General features: G+C 42.0%; 1 protein-coding gene across 7 annotated transcripts in view; it reads left to right on the top strand.

Annotated features, from left to right (window-relative positions):
• RARB (retinoic acid receptor beta) overlaps positions 1–15,630 on the top strand; it is a 543,189-nt gene that overhangs the window by 437,822 nt on the left and 89,737 nt on the right. Inside the window, exon 1 of one of the 7 annotated variants that reach the window (XM_075922034.2) lies at positions 12,405–12,553. The exons of the other annotated variants lie outside the window; for them this stretch is intronic. The gene's annotated coding sequence lies outside the window, so the exon portion shown is untranslated. Of the gene's footprint in view, positions 1–12,404; positions 12,554–15,630 lie in introns of those variants that run through there. 7 annotated transcript variants of the gene reach the window in all.

The raw sequence follows: 15,630 nt of genomic DNA, 5'->3' as shown, positions 1-15,630 counted from the left end.
AAACAAGTTTATTAAATGTAAAGAAAGATTTTAAATGAGTACAAGTATGAGATGAAATGTCAGAACAGGATACAAGAGAAATGAAGGTAAAACAATTAGTGTATCACCTAACAAACTATATTAGATTCAAAGCAAAGTTTCCTCACCTCATAATTTTAAGTAGTTTTACTGACCAGACTTTTTCGGTCAGGACTCAAAGTCTAATGGTTGCCCCCTTATCTCTTCCAGTGCAGTGAATGCAGTGGGTAAGGAGAGAGGGAGAGGGGAGCCTTGGGGTTTCTGCCCCTTCATTATAGTCCTGTTCCCAGTTTGAGAAACATTTCCAGCTGGAAGATCAGTGACAGGCAGTCTGGGGCTTTGTCTACACTTTCAACTTCACTTTAAACTGAAAGTGGCCAAGGCACTAGCACTGGAAGAGAGATCTCCCAGGGCTCTATGTAAACCACCTTCACAAGGAGAGTAACCAACTGCACTGGGAGCATGACTCCCAGTATTGTAGCCTGTTTTACACTGGTGCGTTACTGCACTTGTGACTTGCTGCACTCAGGAGTGTGTGTATGTGTGTACGTGTGTATGTGTGTGTGTGTGTTTTTCACATTCCTAAGCCAGAAAGTTACAGCGCTGTAAAGTGCCTGTGTAGACTTCGCCTGCGTGAAGTTTCTCCATACTGTTTCTCTGCCAAGGTGTAGATTATTTCCTCCCCACCCCCTTTCTGCCAAATTACATCCACTTAGCTGCAGGTACCTTGCTTATACCTGCTTGAGGCGTCATCTTCTGAAGGAACTGGTTTGTCCACTCTCCAGACTTTTCAGAAAAAACTACTAATTTCAATGTACACTTATAACTTCGCATATGATGCTGCTATGTGCTTTTTGCTGTATTATTGATCATCAAATTATGAAGATTTTAAACACGTCTTGTACAAAAAATATTACAGTAGTGTGGAGAGTGTGACCAGACAGGAATATTCTGTCACAATACTGTATGGCTTTTACTGGAATACTTCAAAGCATTATCATACATCATTAAAATAAAACCACACTTGTCAAAATAAATGACACAGTCTATTTTATAATGCATTTTTACATGCTCATTTGCGAAACTGGTAATTCTGCACTTAGATACCATATGGATAGCGGCTGTAAAAAGTAATTCTAAGATAAATATATAGAGACAATAATGCTTGTCTCAGAATTAGCAAGATTCTGATGTAGTTTGCAGCTGTCAGTACTTAGGGTTGGAGAACTAAGGATGTGCGCAGTATTCAATGATTAGAGATTGCCTGATAAGCTTTCTGGTCAACACAAAAATATCCCCTTACTTTGACAACAGGCAGTCAGTTTGTAAAGGCAGAGTACTGATATAGTCAAAAGTTCCTAGAACCCTACTGCCATCCTTTGAGACTTCTAGACTGAGAAGAAATCTTTCCTGTTTCCAAACATTTTTCCTTCTCCTCTTCACTCCCCTTTTGTACTGCTCTGTCCATTCTTCCATTCCTGAACCTGTGCTCACCCCTTGCATTCATTCCTTCTATTCCTGCTCTAGGACATCTGGGCATGTCTAGAAAAATCTGCCTATTCCCTCCTTTCTGCCTCATCTGCTTTACTTTCTCATTCTAAGCACTTTTAGGCTTCTAGTTACAGCCAGTTCTTCTCCACCTTCAGTTCACTCTATAAATCCTTCCTATAACCTCATTGTCCTCTGCATCCTCCTTCACTCAGGAGATAGCCAGCTTCTTTGCAAAATAAAAAAGCATCCTAATCCAGTAGGAACTCTCCTTTTCCTTCCCCATTTTCCTTCTGCCTATGCCCAGCTTCCTATCGTTCACTTGCTTCTGGCTGAGTCTCTTCTCCTCTCTGATGCTCCCCTTCAATTTCTTCTCTTCATCTTATGCCTTTTCACCTCCTACCATCCCTGCCTTCTTTGCTCTTATCTTTGTCCTTTCTTTCTCCTCTGGCTCATTTCCTTCTGCCTTCAAGTACAAGATATTCCTGTTTCCCCATCTTGTTAAAACATTCCCCAAGTTTCCCCATGCCTGTCTAGCCATGTTTCTTTCCCCTTTCTTCCCTGTGATTTTTGTCTCTAAAATAGTAGAGCATGCTGCTAATGCTCCTTTGACTTCCTTTCTTCTTGTTTTCCCCTTGTTCTCCTCTTATTTGGCTCTTCACTCTCTACTCCATTGTTGCTGCCACCACAAAGGTCATTTATGATCTTTTACCAACATGGGGTCATTTTTGGTCTATGACAACTTGATTTATTTACTGCCTTTCACACTGTTGATCACTTTGCCATCTTCCTCCTATCTTTCTGGCTTCTTGTTCAGGGTCTGCTTAAATGGCTCCTCATGTCTCTGCCTCTCCCATCTGTTGTCACCCAAAGTTCCAGTCTTGGTGCTCTCCTCTTCCCTCATCTCTAGATCATCTTATCTCCTCCCATGGTTTCAATTACCGTCTTCCTAGGAATGGTTCCCAAATTTACCTCTCCTACCCTTCTGTCCTTGTTTTAATGCTTCTTACTAGTCTATCTGCCAGCTCAGACATAGTCTCTTGAAAACTGGCTTCTTAGTCCCTTTTCCTTTTTTGATCTCCACAACAAACTCCACTCTCTTTTCTTTTTCCCAGGGTGGCTACCATAGTGTCACATTTGACTCTTTACCATACTGATACTCACTAAGTACTCTTATTTCTTCACCAGACTCCACCTTCAACCCTCCTTGTCTTCCTTGTCAATATACCACTCATCTTTCATCTTGATTAACTTCCCCTCTTGCTCTGTCTTCTATTTCTCTCCCTCCCTGGCCCTTCTCTCTCCCCTTCAGATTCAACTTTCATCATGCTGCTTTCTAAGACAGGAAATAATCTGTGATCCTCCTCTATGGAGCTTTCTCTCTTCATCCCTTTTTATCCAGCCTTTTCAAGCAATCCTTTCTTCTCCTCCCTAATCCTCACACCTTCCCTCCCTTGAATGGTTGGTCTGTAAATTTTAAGCTCTTTAGGCCATGGAGTGAGTCATAATCTCTGTTCATAAAATATAATGTAAACCGGGGTTAGGGAAACTTTTTTCTGTCACAGGCCGTTGACTCACAAGAAAAAGGAATTGCAGGCCACAGTGCTTGCCAAGGCTTGGGGACTTCCCACCCGCAGTGGGGCAAGCCAGTGCTTGCACCTCCAGCCCTGGGGTGTGTGTGTGTGCAGAATCTCTGAGCTTCCCCTCAGAGTGGGGTGAGCCAGCGTTCGTAGCTTCTGCCTACAAATTGAGTAACAATCCAGCCCAGGGCCTATAGATTCCCCACCCTGATGTAAGCATATTATAAAAAATAATAAATCTTCCCTTTTTTCTAACCCCAGTGTTTGCCCAAGATTTTCCTAAATAGCAGTGATTTGGGATGCCTCACATTTTTTAGTTCTCTGCTTGAGACTCAGTTTGTTTTCAGAAGGTTTTCTGAGCACTTTTCTGAAAAGCAGGCCTCTAATAGTTGTTTGAGGTTTGGTACCCAAACTCTTGACTCTTATTTCTAGGTAGTCCACTGCAAGAGACAGAACTGTGACATATGCACGGTGTCTTGTCTATCTCTTCTTATATTAGATCCTCAAGTGAACTGAAAAGCAAATATCAGATCTAATTTTTTTATGTAGAAAATAATACAAACACAGAACCACATCGTTACATGTGCAGCATTCGTGTTCCATGTTTAAGTTATCAATTAGGTAAACTACACGGTATTTCTGATGTATCCTTTGGAAATTACTGATGTATTTCATGACCTTCAAATTACAGGATATTATTAAAAGAAATTTGCACTAGTCTCAGAGTGTTGCTAGAAAGCACGCTAAGAAATTCCTTGCAAAATGAGCAAGTCTGATCCACCCAGCTGGGGCAAGTTATTCTAAGGCTCTTACTGAAAGCTTCTCTCTTTGGTGCTGACTTCACTCTTCATTGTAGCAAGATCTGCAGAAAAGGGGGATTGAGTATAGTGAGCTGCTTTCCCAAACAATGTCAACATTGTGTGGATGAAGAGGAGAAACTGGTGCTCTGGCAGATTCTGCTGTCTGTTAGAGCCTTGTCCCTTGTTCTAAGCATTTAAAAGGCGACATTCCTTTGCTGGCAATACACTGTGAGGATTTCTGGCACAAGTTCGGTGGGTAGCAAAAGTTGCTGAGAGCAATTTAAGGGGGAGAAAAAGAGTAGACAGGAAAGTGTATAAAGGAGTCGTATTTTTGTACTACATGCCAGCAAATTTGTTTGTAACATGAAAGTGCCTGTCTATCTATTGTTTATGTTCGTGAATAAAATGTAAATAAATCTGTTTCTCTGAGTATCTCCCAAGTCAGCTCTTATCTCAAAAGAAAAGTATCTTCATTATTGTTAGAATTTTTATATAAAACATCACACATTGTGGGGATCAGCAAATTAAAAAGTAGATATACCAATAAATTCCAGTGAACTTTGGCTATGGAAATATTATGCCCACTTGTTTTGCTTCCTCTGTATATCCAAAAGAGTAGTTTTATTACAAAGAGGTCAGACTTTCAGATTGCAGCAAACAGGCATAAATATATACCAATGAAACAAGACCGCAATTTCAGAGGACCATAAAGACAAGAAATATCCATGGGACCAGGAGAAAAAGAAAAAAAAATATGGAGAAAATTAAACAGTTCTTGCTTTGTTCCAAGTTGCTGATTCATGAGGAGCCCCAGCTAAATAAAAAAAACCTGAATAGAAAAATAACCTAATACATATGCTGAAGGGTGCAGTGTTCTATTTTTGAGGGTAGCCTGCCCCAAAGTTTATAGCACAGTCCTAGTCTCTGGAGCTGCAGTCCTGTAATTTCTTCCTAAGTAGCAGTTCTTAATCCTCCTGTAGTGCATACAAATTCATTATGCTGTCTAATAGAGTATTCCCTTTTGTAGGGCAATGTCCTTAATGACAGAGGCCTTTTTTAGTAAGTGACTATTCTTTTTTCCTTTTAAATCGAATTGGCCCAGATTCTTGTTTACACTACAGGCAGTCCCCGGGTTACGTACAAGATAGGGACTATAGGTTTGTTCTTAATTTGAATTTGTATGTAAGTGGGAACTGGCTCCAGATTCAGCTGCTGCTGAAACTGATCAGCGGCTGACTACAGGAAGCCCTAGGCAGAGTTGCTCTGCCCCCAGCTTCCTGGAATCAGCCTGATCAGTTTCAACAGCTGCTTAATCTGGAGCCTGGGACAGAACAGCTGGGGCGCTGCCCGGTAGGTTCCCACAGGACCAACCCGGCAGCACCCCAGCTGCTCTACCCGAGGCGTCCCGCAACAAAAGCCTGGTCTGCTGGGGGGACGGGGGCGCACTAGCTGCGCCCCTTCCCCCCCCAGCAGACCAGGGAGACTTTGCTCTGGTGTCCCTGGTCTGCTGGGGGGGGGGTCCAGTGGCTTTGCTGGACCCCCCCCAGCAGACCAGGGAGACCGGGAGAAGCTTTTCTTGCCCCGGAGGACACGGGTGGCGACCCGCCGTCCGTGAGCTCCGGGGCGAGAAAAGCCCCGTTCGTAAGTGCGGATCCGACATAAGTGGGATCCGCGTAAGTCGGGGACTGCCTGTAATAGAAAATGGAACATGGTAATCTTTTAAAAAGGTAGCAGGTTGATTTCTGCAAATTCTCAAAGTATTAGGGGTTTTTTTGTTTTTGTTTTTTGCTGTTTCTGAAGGATGGAGGGAATATTTTCAAATAAAATTTCTGCATTAAAAGCAAATAAACAAATGAAAGTTGAAGAAGCATCATGAAATATAAAGGTTCTGTATGATAGTATATTCTCATTCAGTATTATCATGAATTGTGTTTGTCTATGAAAACGTCATTTACAAACACAAGGGGCAGTAAAAGTAAAAATTAAAATGTCATACAGCTGAATGTGAATTTTATTTTCCATTGCTATGCAGTGACATGGGAACATTTTTAAAAGCGGGGGTGCTGAGCCCTCTTACCCCTGTGCAACCCCATCCCCAGCTGAGGCCGAGAGCAAAGTCCCAGCCTGCAGGTCCAGCAGCCAGGACCCCTGACACTGGATTCTCAGCTGCTGCCCTACAAGCAGGACTCTAACTGGAACCTCAGCATGTGGGACTGACAACGGAGCTCCTGGCATGCAGGGCAGCAGCAAACCCCCTTGGAACGTGGGGCTGGCAGTTGAAAATCTGCTGTGTGAGATGACAGCAGGGAGTTCCCACACCTAGGAAGCTATGGATTATTATCATAAGGTACTGAGGGGTAAAGAGCACTGGAACAAACCTTGGTTTACAGATGTGCTGCTCAGCTTCACTAGCAGTTTGCAGTAGTGTAGCTACACCTGTGTACACATCTTGACAATAGACAGACCTCAAAGAATGCCATTCTCTCCGCAGAGCAATACAGTACATGCAGCAGCAATGCCACTTCTCTACTTTGTCTTGCCGGTTTGCCTCAGCCTGCACTAAAAGAGCTCTCTAATCATGGGGGTGGTTATTTATTATTAATTATAATCATTTGTTTCTGGAAGTGCCCACAGTGCTATATAAAATACAGTAAAACCTGTGTTATCCAGCGGATTAGGGCATTCCGGTTATCTAAATATTCCAGTTATCTGAGGATCCAATCAACCTAGGAAAAACCAATGGACAATAGTAGTAAAATTCAAGTTTTTAATATTAGTAGTTTTGTAGTGTGAGACAGTTGGTCGCACATTTCTATTTTGAGTGAAAGACAATTAGTACTTCTTAAATAAAAAATTGTTAAGCCAATCATGGTAAATCAAGCCAGGCCTGTGCGCCTGAAGATGTGACAGTATTGTGGCTGAGGGCAATGCCGGTTAACAAAGTTTTCTGGTTAACAGAGAGCTGGTTAGGAAAGATTTCACTGTATATAGACAATCCCCAGTTACCCTACATAACCAATACTATTCCAGTTACTTGTTGGCATTAGGCTCTACTGGCCATTAGGAACTGGAATTGGCGGCTACCAGCTCATTTTACACAAGCTAGCACTGCAGAGTTATCAGATAACTTTTTGGACCGAATCCTGCACTCCATAGTGGACAAACTCCCAGTGAAGTCAGAGGGAGGTTTGCCTGATTAAGGAAGACAGGTTCAGGTCCTTAGTCTTTGCTAACCTATCAGGATCTTTAAAAGTCGCAGAAGGGTAGTATCCATGTTAGTCTGTAACTGAAAAAAGTTTAAAAACCAACTAATGGTCGTGCAGCACCTTAGAGACTAACAAAAAATGTAGATGGTATCATGAGCTTTCGTGGGCACAAACCACTTCTTCAGATGAATGGAGCAACCTTGGATTGGCAACCTTGGGTCATTCATCTGAAGAAGTGGGTGCTGCAGGACCATTCGTTGTTTTTTAAGTTCTATCGGGGTCTGTAGCCTATTGCAAATCTATAAGAGCTATCCAAGAACTAAATATTATTAGCTAATCATTATTGTCAGTCTCAAACCATCCATTCTGCATCTCCCACAGGTCCTGCTTACTGTTATACTTGTAAAAATATACAGAGCTGTAAAAGATGAAATGTCACATTTCAGAGCTCCTTATAAAGTTATTTTTCCTTACACAGGGATCTGTATTCAACAGTTTTCAGCAATCTTTGCTCTGTGCTGTGCTTGTCACTGAGAACTATATTTGGCCTCTTCTGCTCATCTGTCACCTGTCAGTAACTATTGTGGTTTGTTTACAGATGAATGAGAGAACTGAAGCTCACTCCAGTTCAGTAGGGTATGCATAATTTGCATCAACTTCAAGAGAGGGGGAAGTATGTAAATAATATGTTTGTGTGCGAGTATAGTCTGTGAAGTCATATGGATGGCAGAAGCAAGTGAACTGTAGTTCAGTCCATTATACATTTCCTTCCAAGACTTCTTTTAACACAATTTGTATGTAGTTGATTCCAGGCAATTTTGAATTAATTTGTTATTTTTTACTTAATATGAGTTCCAGTGTGTTACATTCAGACTAGGATTGTGTTACCTCTCCTCACTGTGGAATACACACTGCTTTTGTTCCACCCACTCAACTCCCATTGAAGTCAACAGGGAGTTGTGGCGTAGCTCAAGGGCAGTGTATGGCATTTTAATTATAGCTGCTAGCCAGAATGGTCATTTGAGCTAAATGTAAATAAATTCCTGTGCATAATTCCAAAGCTGTGGCACAATGGACAAAAATGCCGTTTTTCAGTCTCTTTAATATGATGCGAGATATCTCAGTTAGTAAGGAAAAGAGGGATTGCTTAACTCAGAAATCTCGATGAGATGCATTTTTGGTTTTTGACGGTGGTTTAGTGTGAATGATGAGTTTGTTGAGAACATGTTACAAAGCTAGCTTCAGTTTATTTTAATACTATCCTATGCAATGGCTGTGTTTGTACCTCACTTTTCTACTTGCTGTGTAGGCAACAACATGTAGAATCAAATACAAATAAATAATGAATTACATCTCAGACAGTTTTAAAGTTAAAATGATGTAACTCAAAACTGAATAGAAAATAGTTCACAATGAAGAATATTCAGCCAATAAAAGGCTTATATCTGATGATCTGGTGGGGCATACTGTCGAGTGCATATGAAGGGCACTTTATAGGGAGACAAGTTGTATTCTGGGTGAGTACTGAGGATGGATGTCGATGAGAGGGCTGGGAAGACTGGTCCACTGCATCGTTACTGTATTTTTGAATCATGGCTTAAATGTGCCTAATTAGTGACTGTCTGATTGGAACATTTTTGACATTCGAGTAATCAGATAAATTATTGAGGGTCTTCTAAATGCACAAAAATATAGAATTATGTGTTGCCTAATTCTGCTAACATATGTGTTAGGCTTATACAGATGCTATTTATTATTTAATTATGTGTATTTTGAAAAATACACCCATCCCTTGCTCCTGTTCTCATTGGTAATTTGTGACTTATTTGTGACTTATTACTATTTTGTGAACAGTGTCCACTCCCTAGTGTGCAGAAATATTCTGATTTGCCCAAGAATGTGACCTTGTGCTGTTCTTGGTGCCCATCGACTGAATGGCTGATGGGAACAGAAGCTCTTTCTAATCCCAAATGAAATGTTCTTTTGAGGAGATTTTCTAAAGGGGTGTTTTGTTTTTCTGCTTATGCAATAGGAGTGCCATCTCATTTCTGGTGTGGGCCATCCCATGTGTGGTGTGTTTATTCTAAGCAGCTGGTGAAACATCAGTCTTGCATTGTAGCAAAAACTCAGTGGTACCTAATTTTAGGAGAGTTGGTATCTGAGTTAATTTTAATGGTGGATTCTTTCACTCTTTGTTCTATAAAGGTTACTATTTATAATCTTAAAACGTTAGAAGAAAGTACAGTTGGATGGATATCCACTCAGAACTTAGGAAGTGTCAAAGATTTAACCTACAGGTTTGTTTCTCACTCTCATGTTTGTCTAATCTTTGGTTACATGATAACTTACTGTTTCTCAAATAAAACACAACCCTATATCCTCATAGGATCTGGGCTTTAAGTCACAGTTTAGGGCAAAATATTCTGTGCCACACGGTATGGTCTTCTGTTTATTCTAAACCAGTAGTGCTTGGCCCGTGGACTAATTTCAGCTGTGACCCGTGTGACATCCTCAGTACAGGTAGTGTGTGAATGTGGCCCGCATAATATACAGGCTATGTCTATGCTACTGGCTTCTTGCGCAAGAAGCTTTTTGTGGAATAGATCTTCTGCAAAAACTTCCTGTGCAAAAGTGTGTCCACGCTGCAAAAGTGCATCGAAAAAGTGATGCACTTTTGTGCAAGAGAGCATCCAGACTTCATGCATGCTCTCTGGAAAGGAAACTCTGATTGCAATTTACAGAATGGCCACCAGGACACCTGTGTTTTTTTCTCTTTTTGCTTCTTTTTGCTCAAAACCCCCGTTCTCTGTCCACACACACCTTTTTGTGCAAGAGCTCTTGCACAAAAACGAGTTATTCCTTGTAGAAGGAAGAATACCTACGCTGGAAAAACCCCTCTGTTCTTTCCTTTTACTTGCGCAAAAACGCACTTGAGGTGTGGACGCTCTGTGAGTTTTTGCGCAAAAACTCTATAGTGTAGATCTAGCCACAGAGAGCAGCACATACAGATCCTGCTATAAGTCACTTTTAAACAAGAAATGCAGTAAAAGAAGAGCTCTGGGGAAGCTTGTTGCTCATTTTAAAATGACTTTTTTTACAAGAGTACAGAAACCACGTGCTTAATCTGTTTTATTGTTTGAGAAATAGCATATGATCATGATATTAAAGACTGTATCCTAATTCTCAGTGGTGCACGGTTGTGTGTGTGTGTGTGTGTGTGCGCGCGCGCGCATGCATGTGCACTCTGCTGCAAAACTTGTAGCACAGTCCAAGTCTCTGGATGCTCAGTCCTGTAACTTCTCCCTGAATATATTGCTATTTCGTCCCATTCCACCCTAGGACTAGTTGAGCCTCAGTGCTGGAATGCGTTCCCTTAGAGGTTTATCCGCGTCTCATTCAAGAGGCACAATACAGGACATATGAATTTGGTATAGCTTCAGTCCCATGACTTGCTTTATAAGTTGCATCTGTTTTATTCCATTGTGACACTTGAATGAGATGCGGATAAACCTCTAAGGGAACGCATTCCAGCACTGAGGCCCAACTAGTCCTAGGGTGGAATGCCAGGAACTTCCCCGCCAGTCTCAGCTGCCACTGTGAATATTATCTGGAATATAAGCAAAGGCAATACAGAAAATGACTGCTTGAATAGGTTGCAGTTTAGTATGTACATGTTTTCATTTCAAGCCTTCAGTAGCGAAATTTACAGAGACACAGTGTTGTTAAATGGAGACTGGCCCCCTGCACCATTTCTTGTAAACACAGGGTTGTAGCACTTCTAAAATAATCCAGCCCTTGGATCAAAGAGAGTCAGCCCATTGCCTCTCCTTTATTCATTATATAAGAACAGAAGAGCAGCCGTACTGGGTCAGACCAAAGGTCAGTCTAGCCCAGTATCCTGTCTTCTAACAGTGGCCCGGTGCTACAGAGGGAATGAGCACAACAGGTAATCATCAAGTGATCCACCCCCGTCTCCCATCCCCAGCTTCTACAACCCACACTGCTTAACCGGAAGGGTGATGCTTTCTAGTTAACTTTTCACATCTCTAGTCAGCAGAGCAACAGGGTAAGGCAGGCTCCCTGCCCTGGCTCCGTGCAGCTTTCAGAAGTGGCTGGCATGTATGACCCTGCGGCCCAAGATGCAAGGTTGCCCAGTGAAGCTCTGCACAATGCCCCTGCCCTGGGCATTGGCTTCACAACTCCCACTGGCCAGGCATCACAGCGGTAGTGCACCAAATGCACTTAGGAGCCAGACATGTCGGTGGCTTGTGGGACCCGTGCTAAGTCATGGCGAGCAGGGAGTCTGTCTTAGCCCCGGTGTGCTGACAACCAGAAGCCATCTGAGGTGGGTGCCACTCTGCTGGAGTTTGAACCCTCACTCACACCCTAACACCATGCCCCAGGTTGGAACCCCCTCCCACACCCTAACTCTCTCTCAAAGCCTGTGCCCCAACCCCTGTCCCCAGTCCCCTGCCATCCCTCAACCCCTCAGCCCCAACCTGGAACCCCTTCCTGCACTCCAAACCCCTCATCCCTAGGGCCCCTCTAGAGCCCATACCTCCATCTCCCCTCATCCACCTCCCACTCCTATAATCCCTCTTTTGTGACTCTACCCCGACACCTGCACCCCCAGACACTCCAGCCTCCTGCCCCAGCTCAGTAGAAGTGAGTGAGGGGAAGGGAGAGTGAGTGACAGCAGGAAAGGGGATGGGGCGTGTGTAGAGGCAGGGCCTTGGAGAAGTGGCAGGACATGGGTAGAGCCTTGGGGAAGGGATGAGGCCAGGGTGTTTGGTTTTGTGCAATTAGAAAGTTGGCAACTCTCATACTAATGGAACATATTTGTTTGGAGGCACCAAAACTGTGAGGAACAAATTAAAAGAGCTAATGAATATGTGCTAAAGAGTCATCACTCGGGGACCCAGAAAGCTTCTTGGGAGTCATGAATCTGAAAGTGAACAGAGGCTTATGTTGTTGGTATGTCACCAAATCCCTCTGAAAAAACCCCAGTGAATTTGTGTGTCTAAGTCACTGGCTGACTGGAAGCTCTTTAAAATATCCACTCATCATTAGCCAGACTAGGAGCTCTTATGCTGGATAGAGAGTGAAGCATGTTTATGAAATGCCGATTGTTTCTAAGTGTGTGATGGGCATTGACAGAGGGTGACAGGATCCTGTTGTTACCCATTCTGTTAGCAGGTGTTAGAACCTTGCAAGATTCTTTGCTGACTCACTGGGGCAGGTGTCACTCATTAAACAACACCCTGAATACAGAGGAGATGGAACAACCCTCTAGAGAGGGAGGTGAAGTCTGGGATGAAGGGGTTCCAGGGAAAGACCCCTAGGGCAGTCAGGACTTGAGAAAGAAAGCTTAATGTAGAGTTAACTGTTTATTAGTATTGAAATCTGGGGTGGAGATAACTGTGCTGTCCTTATTGAAACTGCAGCTTCCATCTACTTACAGGTATTTGTAATTATTTGCATTCTAATTGGCTTTATTATTTCAACTACATTATAAATATTTAAATGGTATTTTAGCAGTTTGCAAGGCTATAAAGTTCCTTGGGGAAGCTAGTGTTGTTTACCAAAAAAAACCAGCTGCCCAAAAAGTTGTCCTAGATCTTGCGTGTTAAATACAATTATAAGCAGTGTTTCTCAACCAGTGGTATAAGTACCCTTAGGGGTACTCGAGAGAAATCTAGGAGGAATGTCAACACAATTAAAATTTGGCAAAAACTGAATTTTTGTCTAAAATTTTACATTTTATTATTTTTGTACTTTTTACACCCACAAAATTCATTGCCCACTTGGGTATGATTAAGTTGTTTAAACAAATGTGTTGCAATGGTAGAAAAAATTTTTGTGTGTCTGAAAACTGTAGGTACTGGGGGTACTTATAATTTTTTTAAAGGGGTACTTCTTTAAAAAAGGTTGAGAAACACTGCACTAAACTAAATAGAACCTCTTTCAGAGGCGGGTGGAGATATCCCCCTCCCAACTCCCATACTCAAGTTCTTGTTTCAGCTTATTCTTTTTCCTTTATCCATTACTGCTGTGGAGATATTACTTGAAAAGATGAGTAGCAGTAATCTTGTAAAAATGGTTTTATAAATACTATTGCAGTTAAACGTCCTTATTTGCATTCCTTGGCCTAGGCAAACTGGGGGTCTGCCCAACATTGCATTATTATACTTAATCTGTTTTCTGGGTTAGAGAATAATTTGTTATGGGAGCTCCTGTTCATTTTGCTTTTCTTCTGTAGTTGTATTATAGGCACTAAAAAAGCCCCTATATTACGTCCATCAGCTATTTTGTATTTCTAGCAAGTTTGTCACCAATGTGCATGGAATGTGAAATACATAAGGGGGCAAGGGAGCACAAGCAAGCAAGCACAATACTGTGCTGCTGAACGTACTGGAAAACATGAAGAACTGTGATGCATTTTGGCATTAGCAACTGGCAATCTTGCATGGAGAAGCAATAATATCAGAAAAGCTAGCAGCTACATAAATGGTTTGGGAAACTGTCATTCTTTACTAAGAAATACTGTGCTTAATTAATTCTTGCTCCTGGGAGGTCAACCTGGAGCACTCATTATTGTCTTAATTGGTGGTATAAATCCTGAGGCAGTGAAAGGGAGGGGAAAAAAGATCAGTAGCTAACTGAGTATGGCCTATTGGTAAGTGTTAGCCAGTTGTATTACCATCTCAGATAGTGACAGTTTATAGTTTCAGTGGGTTATAGGTCTGCTCCTATCCAAATTAGGTTAGAGGGCATTAAATTGTGCAAAAAAATCTTGCAATATTTCATTCCTGTGTTTTGCATTAAACAGTGCGAAGCAACCCTCTACATGCCAACCTAGAAAAATGTGTTTCTGTGATCTCCTGTTACTCATATTAAATTATGTACATTACACTTCCCATCTGGAGTTTCCTACTAGGCCAAAAATCTTTTTACAGACATTACGGAAAGGGAGTTAACAGTAATTTTTTAATTGTATACTTTTCATTTCCATTTTTTTAATTGAGGAAGCCAGATGGAAATGCATCCAGACGTCTTCATCTGTGGTGATATTATTGAAGAGCAGAAGCAGAAAATTCTAGCCACATTGGTGTAAGGTGATGATTGTTCTGTCAGGAAGCTTTGTGGCATGTTTACTAAAAAGATCAGAAGTTCTATTTAAATCTCAGTTGGTGTGGGAGGGCAAGGGGAATAAGAATAGTTCTGTAGCTAATAAAACATATGACAACCAACTATAGTCTATATTTAACAAGGAAAGGCAGGAATGAACCCCCGAACTTCCTGTGTGATGCCATTTATTTACATTCTCTCCTGTCAGTTGTTGTCATTTTGCCAGCTGGCAAACAGAAACGTTTATTTCTAATTCATTGCAAAAATGATTCATATTCTGGGTTTTGACTACTCCAGAGCATACCGTTTGCATCAAACCAAGCTAAATTCAGTCATTTTTGGAGAGCCAAGGCATCACATCAACTGTACAAGTAAGCTCCTTTGGCTGGGATGTTGAACTTATAGTCTGGAAAGCTGGGTTCTGTTCCTAGATCTCTTACTGACTTGCTGTATGACCACAGCAAGTCATTTATAGGTTATCGGCAAATAATTTTTTTAAACCAGTTGTTCTTTTTCTTTCTTTTTTTCCCTTCCCCCCCCCCCCTTTTTTTGGATGTTTAATGAAGACCTAGCAAGGAATTAAAAACAAATTCTCCCCATCTTTAGAAATGTTAGGAGCATCAAGTGTGTCCTTTTCTGATTTTGGTGTTGAGGTTGCAGATGTATACTGTGAGTTCACACCTTAACTGAATTTTTCTCATTTGGCAATTGATATTAAATAGGTTTCATCTCTATAAAATGCAGAGTCTGAGTAAAAATCCAGCTCCCCTACCTTCAGGATAAACTTTCAGACCCTTCTTGTTTGTGACAGTTTTGATACCCGTCCAGTCAGTTTAGAGGGCAGATGTAATTTAAACAAATTAAAGATTTCATAGCTCTAGTGGAGTTTTGCCAACCAACACAAGGGCTGTGTCCAGACTCCATGCCTCCGTCGACGGAGGCATGTAGATTAGCCAGCTCGGAAGAGGGAAATGAAGCCGCGATTAAAATAATCGCGGCTTCATTTAAATTTAAATGGCTGCCCCGATCTGCCGATCAGCTGTTTGTCGGCAGATCGGGAGAGTCTGGACGCGATGCCCCGACAAAGAAGCCTTTCTTCATCGACACAGGTAAACCTGGTTTCACGAGGCTTACCTGTGTCGATGAAGAAAGGCTTCTTTGTCGGGGCATCGCGTCCAGACTCTCCCGATCTGCCGACAAACAGCTGATCGGCAGATCGGGGCAGCCATTTAAATTTAAATGAAGCCGCGATTATTTTAATCGCGGCTTCATTTCCCTCTTCCGAGCTGGCTAATCTACATGCCTCCGTCGACGGAGGCATGGAGTCTGGACACAGCCAAGTTGAAGATGTGGCATAGGGATTTTAATATCAGTTAATTGACTAGTCAATTAACCTCATAAATTCTTATT

The sequence above is a fragment of the Pelodiscus sinensis genome, chromosome 2 (genome assembly GCF_052426305.1).
Source record: "Pelodiscus sinensis isolate ZL-2025 chromosome 2, ASM5242630v1, whole genome shotgun sequence".
NCBI classification, from domain to species: Eukaryota; Metazoa; Chordata; order Testudines; family Trionychidae; genus Pelodiscus; species Pelodiscus sinensis.
Note: the sequence above shows the minus strand (reverse complement) of the source record. Positions and strands in the feature narration are given on the sequence as shown.